Genomic DNA, 11,448 nt, shown 5'->3' with positions numbered 1-11,448 from the left:
GCAAGGGCATTATATGTCTACAATAGATTTACAGGATGTGTATCTGCATATTCCGATTCATCCAGATCACTTTTCGTGTCTGAGATTCTCTTTTTAGACAAGCATTACCAGTTTTGTGGCTCTACCGTTTGGCCTAGCCTCAGTTCCAAGAATTTTTTTCAAAGGTTCTCGGTGCCCTTCTTTCTGTAATCAGAGAATAGGGTTTTGGTATTTCCTTATTTGGACGATATCTTGGTACTTGCTCAGTCTTCTCATTTTCGAAGAATCTCATACGAATCGACTTGTGTTGTTTCTTCAAGTTCATGGTTGGAGGATCAATTTACCAATCAGTTCATTGATTCCTCAGACAAGGGTAACCTTTTTAGGTTTCTAGATAAATTCAGTGTCTATGACTCTGTCCTTGTCAGACAGGAGAAGTTTAACATTGATATCAGCTTGTCAAAACCTTCAGTCACAATCATTCCCTTTGGTAGCCTTATGCATGGAAATGTTGGGTCTTAGGACTGCCGCATCAGATGCGATCTCCTTTGCTCGTTTTCACATGCGACCTCTTCAGCTCTGTATGCTGAACCAATGGTGCAGGGATTACTCAAAGATATCTCAATTAATATCTTTAAACCGATTTTACGACACTCTCTGACATGGTGGACAGATCACCATCGTTTAGTTCAGGGGGCTTCTTTGTTCTTCCGACCTGGACTATAATCTCAACAGATGCAAGTCTTACAGGTTGGGGAGCTGTGTGGGGGTATCTGACGGCACAAGGGGTTTGGGAATCTCAGGAGGTGAGATTTCCGATCAATATTTTGGAACTCTGTGCAATTTTCAGAGCTCTTCAGTCTTGGCCTCTTCTGAAGAGAGAGTTGTTCATTTGTTTTCAGATAGATAATGTCACAACTGTGGCATACATCAATCATCAAGGAGGGACTCACAGTCCTCTGGCTATGAAAGAAGTATCTCGAATTTTGGTTTGGGCGGAATCCAGCTCCTGTCTAATCTCTGCGGTTCATATCCCAGGTATGGACAATTGGAAAGCGGATTATCTCAGTCGCCAAACGTTGCATCCGGGCGAATGGTCTCTTCACCCAGAGGTATTTCTTCAGATTGTTCAAATGTGGGAACTTCCAGAAATAGATCTGATGGCTTCTCATCTAAACAAGAAACTTCCCAGGTATCTGTCCAGATCCCGGGATCCTCAGGCGGAGGCAGTGGATGCATTATCTCTTCCTTGGAAGTATCATCCTGCCTATATCTTTCCGCCTCTAGTTCTTCTTCCAAGAGTAATCTCCAAGATTCTGAAGGAATGCTCGTTTGTTCTGCTGGTAGCTCCGGCATGGCCTCACAGGTTTTGGTATGCGGATTTTGTCCGGATGGCCTCTTGCCAACCGTGGACTCTTCCGTTAAGACCAGACCTTTTGTCTCAAGGTCCTTTTTTCCATCAGGATCTGAAATCCTTAAATTTAAAGGTATGGAGACTGAACGCTTGATTCTTGGTCAAAGAGGTTTCTCTGACTCTGTGATTAATACTATGTTACAGGCTCGTAAATCTGTATCCAGAGAGATATATTATAGAGTCTGGAAGACTTGTATTTCTTGGTGTCTTTCTCATCATTTTTCTTGGCATTCTTTTAGAATACCGAGAATATTACAGTTTCTTCAGGATGGTTTAGATAAGGGTTTGTCCGCAAGTTCCTTGAAAGGTCAAATCTCTGCTCTTTCTGTTCTTTTTCACAGAAAGATTGCTATTCTTCCTGATATTCATTGTTTTGTACAAGCTTTGGTTCGTATAAAGCCTGTCATTAAGTCAATTTCTCCTCCTTGGAGTTTGAATTTGGTTCTGAGGGCTCTTCAAGCTCCTCCATTTGAACCTATGCATTCATTGGATATTAAATTACTTTCTTGGAAAGTTTTGTTCCTTTTGGCCATCTCTTCTGCCAGATGAGTTTCTGAATTATCTGCTCTTTCTTGTGAGTCTCCTTTTCTGATTTTTCATCAGGATAAGGCGGTGTTGCGAACTTCTTTTGAATTTTTACCTAAGTTGTGAATTCCAACAACATTAGTAGAGACATTGTGGTTCCTTCATTATGTCCTAATCCTAAGAATTCTAAGGAGAAATCGTTGCATTCTTTGGATGTTATTAGAGCTTTGAAATATTATGTTGAAGCTACTAAGTCTTTCCGAAAGACTTCTACTTTATTTGTTATCTTTTCCGGTTTTAGAAAGGCCAGAAAACTTCTGCCATTTCTTTGGCATCTTGGTTGAAATCTTTAATTCATCTTGCCTATGTTGAGTCGGGTAAGACTCCGCCTCATAGGATTACAGCTCATTCTACTAGGTCAGTTTCTACTTCCTGGGCGTTTAGGAATGAAGCTTCGGTTGATCAGATTTGCAAAGCGGCAACTTGGTCCTCTTTGCATACTTTTACCAAATTCTACCATTTTGTTGTATTTTCTTCTTCTATAGCAGTTTTTGGTAGAAAAGTACTTCAGGCAGCGGTTTCAGTTTGAATCTTCTGCTTATGTTTTTCATTAAACTTTATTTTGGGTGTGGATTATTTTCAGCAGGAATTGGCTGTCTTTATTTTATCCCTCCCTCTCTAGTGACTCTTGTGTGGAAAGATCCACATCTTGGGTAGTCATTATCCCATACGTCACTAGCTCATGGACTCTTGCTAATTACATGAAAGAAAACATAATTTATGTAAGAACTTACCTGATAAATTCATTTCTTTCATATTAGCAAGAGTCCATGAGGCCCGCCCTTTTTTGTGGTGGTTATGATTTTTTTGTATAAAGCACAATTATTCCAATTCCTTATTTTATATGCTTTCGCACTTTTTTTCTTATCACCCCACTTCTTGGCTATTCGTTAAACTGAATTGTGGGTGTGGTGAGGGGTGTATTTATAAGCATTTTAAGGTTTGGGAAACTTTGCCCCTCCTGGTAGGAATGTATATCCCATACGTCACTAGCTCATGGACTCTTGCTAATATGAAAGAAATGAATTTATCAGGTAAGTTCTTACATAAATTATGTTTTTCTGAACTTTGTATTGAACTTTAGTGTTCTGCATTCAGACTATGTTCAAACTTACTGTTTCTGTGATCTTCAGTTTGATCTGCCAACTGTTCTTTTGCTTATCAATCAGTAAAGCTTTTAAAAGACTTCATTGTTCTGTTTATGTGTTCTTGCATTCTGAGTTCCACACACCCTAACCTCCTCACATTTACTCACTTAACTAAAGTATATAAAAAAGTTAAAAAAAAGTGCTTGCTTTGGCAGCACATATACTAAAATTGGAACAATACAGAGAAGATTAGCATGGCCTCTGCGCAAGGAAGACACGCAAATTCGTGAAGCGTTCCATATTAAATTAAAAAAATAAAGTAAAAAAATAAAAAAAGTTACTTCATTATTGTAAATATGTTCATATAAAGCCCTAATTCTCTATTACTATCATAGGCAGGTAGAGTCAGACCAGTGTGCCAAGAGATGCTGGGTTAGGAATATGATCTTCTATCATGGCTTTAAAAAGTATATTTTAGAAGAATTCTGTCACTTTAAACAAACTGGTTGAATTTAGAGCTGACATAACTGCATCTCCTTACTCCTGGGGCACATAGGTTGTAGGTGTAAAATGTGAGTTTGCTCCATTTAGAGAGAACAAATGGTTACAGTCCTATCTCTCATCATATATAGCTCGAATTATCATTCCTATTCTCTTATATATTCTCCTAAAAATGTGCATGAGAAATAATGCCCCTATTTATCATTAAAAAATGTGCCTAAAATTGGGCGTTTGATTGTAAAATTATCCTACTCTATGGGCTCGATTTATCATTCATATTCTCCTATATTTTCTCCTAAAAGTTCTCCTGAGTAATAATTTACCTATTTATCATTCATAAATTCGTCTAAAATTGGGCAAGTTCGGCTGTAAAATTCTCCTACTTTGTTCTCACTCTCCTTGGAGAACATGTTCTCCAAAAAAAGGGTTAAATTAGATCTTTTTAGTTGTATTTCATATAGTTCTCCTCACATTTCTCCTAGTTACAAATTTATCATTTATATTCTCCTGTGGAGGACTGAAAGTTCTCCTGCAAGTTCCTGCCTTAAAGTTCTCCATAGCTACATTGGAGAACAGCATTAGAAATCTATTCTCTACCAATTGTAGATGCAGTTGCACACAAATAAAGGGCTCTACAAGGTGCAAAAATTATCTATATCAAAGCACAATAATAATGGCTATTGGAGTGCAATAATAATTTATGATGGAGTGAAAAAAATATATAATAGAGCACCAAAATAATATATAACAGAGCACAAAAATTATATCTATTGGGGCATAAAAACAATCGCATAGATTACGAGTCTTGCGTTAGCCTTTAAAAGCAGCTTTGAGAGGTCCCAACGCTGCTTTTTAACGCCCGCTGGTATTACGAGTCTTGAAATGACAGGCCCACCGCTCACTTTTTTGGCCAGACTCGAAAATACAGCAAATCCACTTACGTCAATTGCGTATCCTATTTTTTCAATGGGATTTGCCTAATGCCGGTATTACAAGTCTTCCAAAAAGTGAGCAGTAGACCCTCTCCTGTCAAGACTGGTACCGCATTTTAAAGTCAGTAGCATAAAACTCTTAACTAAAGTGCTAAAAAGTACACTAACACCCATAAACTACCTATTAACCCCTAAACCGAGGCCCCCCCCCCCACATCGCAAACACTAAAATAAAAATTTTAACCGCTAATCTGCCGAAGCGGACATCGCCGCCACTATAAAAAATATATTAACCCCTAAACCGCTGCACTCCCTTATCGCAAACACTAGTTACATTTTATTAGCCCCTAATCTGCCGTACCTAACATCACCGACACCTACCTACATTTCTTAACCCCTAATCTTCCGCCCCCAATATTGCTGAACTATATTAAAATCTATTAACCCCTAAATCTAAGTCTAAACCTAACCCTAACACCCCCTAACTTAAATATAATTTAAATAAATCTAAATAAAATAACTACAATTAACTAAATTATTCCTATTTAAAACTAAATACTTACCTATAAAATAAACCCTAAGATAGCTACAATATAACTAATAGTTACATTGTAGTTAGCTTAGGATTTATTTTTATTTTACAGGCAACTTTGTATTTATTTTAACTAGGTAGAATAGTTATTAAATAGTTATTAACTATTTAATAGCTACCTAGTTAAAATAAAGTCAAATTTACCTGTAAAATAAAACCTAACCTAAGTTACAATGACACCTAACACTACACTATAATTAAATGAACCCCACTAAAATTACAGAAAATAATTACAAGTTTTTTAAACTAATTACACCTAATCTAATCCCCCTAATAAAATAAAAAAGCCCCCAAAAATAATAAAAAGTCCTACCCTACACTAAATTACAAATAGCCCTTAAAAGGGCCTTTTGCGGGGCATTGCCCCAAAGTTATCAGCTCTTTTACCTGTAAAAATTTTTTACAATACCCCCCCAACATTAAAACCCACCACCCACAAAACCCACCCAATCCCCCCTTAATAAAACCTAACACTAACCCCTTGAAGATCACCCTACCTTGTTAAGTCTTCACCCAACCGGGCCGAAGTCCTCAACGAAGCCGGGCGAGGTGATCCTCCAGATGGGCAGAAGTCTTCATCCAAGCCGGGAAGACGAGGTCCTCCAGATGGGCAGATGTCTTCATCCAAGCCGGGTAGAAGAGGTCCTCCAGAAGGGCAGAAGTCTTCATCCAGACGGCATCTTCTATCTTCATCCATCCAGCGCGGAACGGGTCCATCTTCAAGACATCCGACGCGGAACATCCTCTTCTTTCGACGTCTTCTTACTAAATGACGGTTCCTTTAAGTCACGTCATCCAAGATGGCGTCCCTTCAATTTCGATTGGCTGATAGAATTCTATCAGCCAATTGGAATTAAGGTAGAAAAAATCCTATTGGCTGATGCAATCAGCCAATAGGATTGAAGTTCAATCCTATTGTCTGTTCCAATCAGCCAATAGAATGCGAGCTCAAGCCTATTGGCCGATTGCATCAGCCAATAGGATTTTTTCGTACTTTAGATAATTGTATTTAATTGTATTTAATTGTAGTTAATTTAGGGAATTAATTTAATTATAGTGTAGTGTTAGGTATAAATGTAACTTAGGTTAGGTTTTATTTTACAGGTAAATTTGACTTTATTTTAACTAGATAGCTATTAAATAGTTAATAACTATTTAATAACTATTCTACCTAGTTAAAATAAATACAAAGTTGCCTGTAAAATAAAAATAAATCCTAAGCTAGCTACAATGTAACTATTAGTTATATTTGTAGCTAGCTTAGGGTTTATTTTATAGATAAGTATTTAGTTTTAAATAGGAATAATTTAGTTAATTGTAGTTATTTTATTTAGATTTATTTTAATTATATTTTAGTTAGGGGTTGTTAGGGTTAGGGTTAGACTTAGGTTTAGGGGTTAAGAACTTTAATATAGTGGCAGTGACGTTAGGGGCGGCAGATTAGTGGTTAATAAGTGTAGGTAGGTGGTGGCGACATTGGGGGCAGCAGATTAGGGGTTAATAAAAATAATGTAGGTGTTGACGATGTTGGGGGCAGCAGATTAGGGGTTAATAAATATAATGTAGGTGGCGGCAGTGTCCGGATCGGCAGATTAGGGGTTAATAATATAATGTAGGTGTCGGCGATGTCGGGGGCAGCAGATAAGGGGTTACAAAGTGTATGATTAGGGGTGTTTAGACTCGGGGTTCATGTTAGGGTGTTAGGTGTAGACATACATTTTATTTCCCCATAGGAATCAATGGGGCTGCGTTAGGAGCTTTATGCTGCTTTTTTGCAGGTGTTAGGTTTTTTTTCAGCCAGCTCTCCCCCATTGATTCCTATGGGGAAATCATGCATAAGCACATTTTGCCAGCTCACCGCTACTGTAAGCAGCGCTGGTATTGAGGTGAGATGTGGAGCTAAATTTTGCTCTCCGCTCACTTTTCTGCGGCTAACGCAGGGTTTGTAAAAATCTGTAATACCAGCGTTGTCTGTAGGTGAGCGGTGAGCATAAAATGCTCGTTAGCACCGCACCCCTGTTAACGCAAAACTCGTAATCTAGGCGAATGAAAATGTAGATCTATTTTCATAAATGAATGTTTGCTGAAGAGGGGCGTTAACAAAGTTACTAGAAAGGCTGTATAAAGATTTCTATTGGTTTATACAGGGAGTGCAGAATTATTAGGCAAGTTGTATTTTTGAGGATTAATTTTATTATTGAACAACAACCATGTTCTCAATGAACCCAAAAAACTCATTAATATCAAAGCTAAATAGTTTTGGAAGTAGTTTTTAGTTTGTTTTTAGTTATAGCTATTTTAGGGGGATATCTGTGTGTGCAGGTGACTATTACTGTGCATAATTATTAGGCAACTTAACAAAAAACAAATATATACCCATTTCAATTATTAATTTTTACCAGTGAAACCAATATAACATCTCAATATTCACAAATATACATTTCTGACATTCAAAAACAAAACAAAAACAAATCAGTGACCAATATAGCCACCTTTCTTTGCAAGGACACTCAAAAGCCTGCCATCCATGGATTCTGTCAGTGTTTTGATCTGTTCACCATCAACATTGTGTGCAGCAGCAACCACAGCCTCCCAGACACTGTTCAGAGAGGTGTACTGTTTTCCCTCCTTGTAAATCTCACATTTGATGATGGACCACAGGTTCTCAATGGGGTTCAGATCAGGTGAACAAGGAGGCCATGTCATTAGATTTTCTTCTTTTATACCCTTTCTTGCCAACCACGCTGTGGAGTACTTGGACGCGTGTGATGGAGCATTGGCCTGCATGAAAATCATGTTTTTCTTGAAGGATGCAGACTTCTTCCTGTACCACTGCTTGAAGAAGGTGTCTTCCAGAAACTGGCAGTAGGACTGGGAGTTGAGCTTGACTCCATCCTCAACCCGAAAAGGCCCCACAAGCTCATCTTTGATGATACCAGCCCAAACCAGTACTCCACCTCCACCTTGCTGGCGTCTGAGTCGGACTGGAGCTCTCTGCCCTTTACCAATCCAGCCACGGGCCCATCCATCTGGCCCATCAAGACTCACTCTCATTTCATCAGTCCAAAAAACCTTAGAAAAATCAGTGAAATATGAGATATTTCTTGTCCCAGTCTTGACGTTTCAGCTTGTGTGTCTTGTTCAGTGGTGGTCGTCTTTCAGCCTTTCTTACCTTGGCCATGTCTCTGAGTATTGCACACCTTGTGCTTTTGGGCACTCCAGTGATGTTGCAGCTCTGAAATATGGCCAAACTGGTGGCAAGTGGCATCTTGGCAGCTGCACGCTTGACTTTTCTCAGTTCATGGGCAGTTATTTTGCGCTTTGGTTTTTCCACACGCTTCTTGCGACCCTGTTGACTATTTTGAATGAAACGCTTGATTATTCGATGATCACGCTTCAGAAGCTTTGCAATTTTAAGAGTGCTGCATCCCTCTGCAAGATATCTCACTATTTTTGACTTTTCTGAGCCTGTCAAGTCCTTCTTTTGACCCATTTTGCCAAAGGAAAGGAAGTTGCCTAATAATTATGCACACCTGATATAGGGTGTTGATGTCATTAGACCACACCCCTTCTCATTACAGAGATGCACATCACCTAATATGCTTAATTGGTAGTAGGCTTTCGAGCCTATACAGCTTGGAGTAAGACAACATGCATAAAGAGGATGATGTGGTCAAAATACTCATTTGCCTAATAATTCTGCACTCCCTGTATATGATTGACATGGAGAATAGTTGCTTATTTTTAGTGATAAATAAGGAGAAGATCCGACTGGAGAAATTTATCATTATTTCTCCTCAGCTCTCCTATAGACAAAAAACAACTTTTTTATGCTAAATACGGGCGCATATGTGTGCCTCTCCTAAGGAGAGCTGCGGAGGACTGATAGGAGAACAGAAAGGAGAATTCCCCAAATGACTGATAAACCGAGCCCCAAGTGCTCAAAAAGGGTTAAATTAAATCATTTTAGTCGTATTTCATATAGCACTGCTCATTAATTCTCGTAGTTACAAATTTATCATTTAGATTTTCCTATAGAGAACTGAAAGTTTTCCTGCAAATGAGTGCATTAAAGTTCTCCATAACTACTGTGGAGAACAGCTTTAGAAATCTGTTCTCTACCAGTTGTAGAAGCAATGTTACAAAAAAAGGGCTCTACAAGGTGCAAATATAATATATAACATAGAGCAATAATAATGTTGATTGGAGCACAATAATAATTTATATTGGAATGCAAAAATAATATGTATAGTATTGGGGTGTTAAAAAAGTGTATAATGGAGCACAAAAATAATATATACCAGAGCACAAAAATTCTATCTATTGGGGCATAAAAATAAGATATAAAAGTAGCGCTAAAATTGAAGCACAAAAACAATGAAAATGTAGATCTATTTTCTTACATGACAGTTTGTTGAAGAGGGGCTTTACCAAAGCTACTAGGGGGGCTGTATAAATATTTCTATTGGTTTAAATATGACTTGCATGGAGAATAGTTGCTTATTTTCAATGATAAATAAGGTGCAGGTACTAATCTGATTAGAGAAATTTATCCTCAGATCTCCTCAGCTCTCCTATGGAGAAGCGCAAATAAAAAAATGTTTTCTCTAAAGAAGAGCTAAGGAGAACACAAGGAGAATTACAAGGAGAATTCAGCTTTTGTTTGATAAATCGAGCCCTATAGTAGCGTGAGAAATACCACATGGGTTTAAAGATGTATGTAAACTCTATATGAAATTTTATTGATGTTATTCACCTTGCAGACATCATGTTAGACTGTCAATCTACAATGATAACACAATCTAAGTTAGAAACATTAAGGCACTTTTCCACTACATTGGAGCTCAATGAGAATATAAAAGTGTAGTCAATGGGGCCAATTTATCAAGTGCCAGACAGTCATGATTCGCTGTAGCGTATAATGTCTGCTCGGCATCACTAAATGCCGACAGCATACGCTGTCAGCATTTAATATTGCACAAGCATTACTTGTGAAATTGGCCGCTATCAGGGGTGTCAATCAACCTGATCGTATCCGATCGTGCTGATTGCTGTCCGCCGCCTCAGAGGTGGCGGATGAGTTAAGGAACAGCGGTCTTACGTCCGCTGCTTCTTAACTTCCACTTCAGGCATCCGCTGCTTCATAAATGGACCCCATGGGTATTTTTGTAGATAAATTATTAGATTTTGTCACTGTGTTTTTCCAGTGATCACAATCGCAAAATGTTTCTTCCAATAACACAAAATTGTTACTTGCCTTGTTAACTCTTTGCACCAATTGGACGTAGGTACTATGACACACAGTATTTTGTGAGGAGGGATCTACACTACATAAGTATCTATACTATAATCGCGTTTGTAATGCGTCTGTCAGTGTCGCCAGTTGCGCATGCATCCTCAAAGGAATGTTGGCTGGGCGAGGCAGCCAAAAGAATGTTGGCTGCGTGTGCAGTCAAAAGAATCCACCGGGATGCAGCGTAGACAAACCAGAAGGCTAAAAAAAAACATGCAACCGCCTTCACGAAATATCGAAAAACATGTAACCGTCCGCAAGAAATAGATAAAAAAACACGTAACCACCCGCACGAAGTATAACATGAAAAACCTACCCGCCCGCACAAAGTATAATAAAAAAACGTAACCTCCAGACCGAAGTATTAAAAAACACCTGAACCACAAACTCCCACATTGCAAAATAATAAAGTAATTAACCCCTAATCTGCAAATAACATAATTAAAATATTAACCCCTTAACCGCAATCCCTCACATCGCAATAAACCTAATTAACCTATGAACCCCTAAACCACCAACCCCCAACATCACAATAAACCTAATTAACCTATTAACCCCTAAACTGCCAAACCCCCACATCGCAATAAACCTAATTAACCTATTAACTCCTAAACCACCAACCCCCCACAAATAACTAATTTAATTACTAAGCCCCCTAACCTAACACCCCCTAAATTAACCCAATACTAAGTTCCATTAAAATAAAACCTAACATTAAATTACAAAAAAAGAATCTTAAATTACAAAAAATTAAAAAAAGCCACCCCAAAATAAAAACACCCCCTAAACTACCAATAGCCCTTAAAATGACCTTTTGAAGGGCATTGCCCTAAGTTAAACAGCTCTTTTACATTTAAAAACTAAATCCCCCCTAATAGTAAAACTCCCCACCCACCAAACCCCCCAAAATAAAAAAACTAACACTAAAAAAAACCTAAAGTACCCATTGCCCTTAAAGGAGCATTTGTATGGGCATTGCACTTAAAAGGGCAATCAGATCTTTTCCAGCCCATTAATTCCCTAATCTTAAAAAAAAAAAAAAAATCCCACACTAAGCCCCAAAT

General features: G+C 38.2%; 1 non-coding gene across 1 annotated transcript; it reads left to right on the top strand.

Moving 5' to 3' along the window:
* The first annotated feature begins 3,265 nt into the window (after window positions 1-3,265).
* On the top strand, window positions 3,266-3,372 carry LOC128646396 (U6 spliceosomal RNA). The gene has a single exon (XR_008400324.1). It is a non-coding gene; the product is annotated as a U6 spliceosomal RNA (small nuclear RNA).
* The last annotated feature ends 8,076 nt before the right edge of the window (window positions 3,373-11,448 follow it).

Source organism: Bombina bombina, chromosome 1, assembly GCF_027579735.1.
Source record: "Bombina bombina isolate aBomBom1 chromosome 1, aBomBom1.pri, whole genome shotgun sequence".
NCBI lineage: Eukaryota > Metazoa > Chordata > Amphibia > Anura > Bombinatoridae > Bombina > Bombina bombina.
This window is presented reverse-complemented; position numbering and strand designations above follow the sequence as displayed.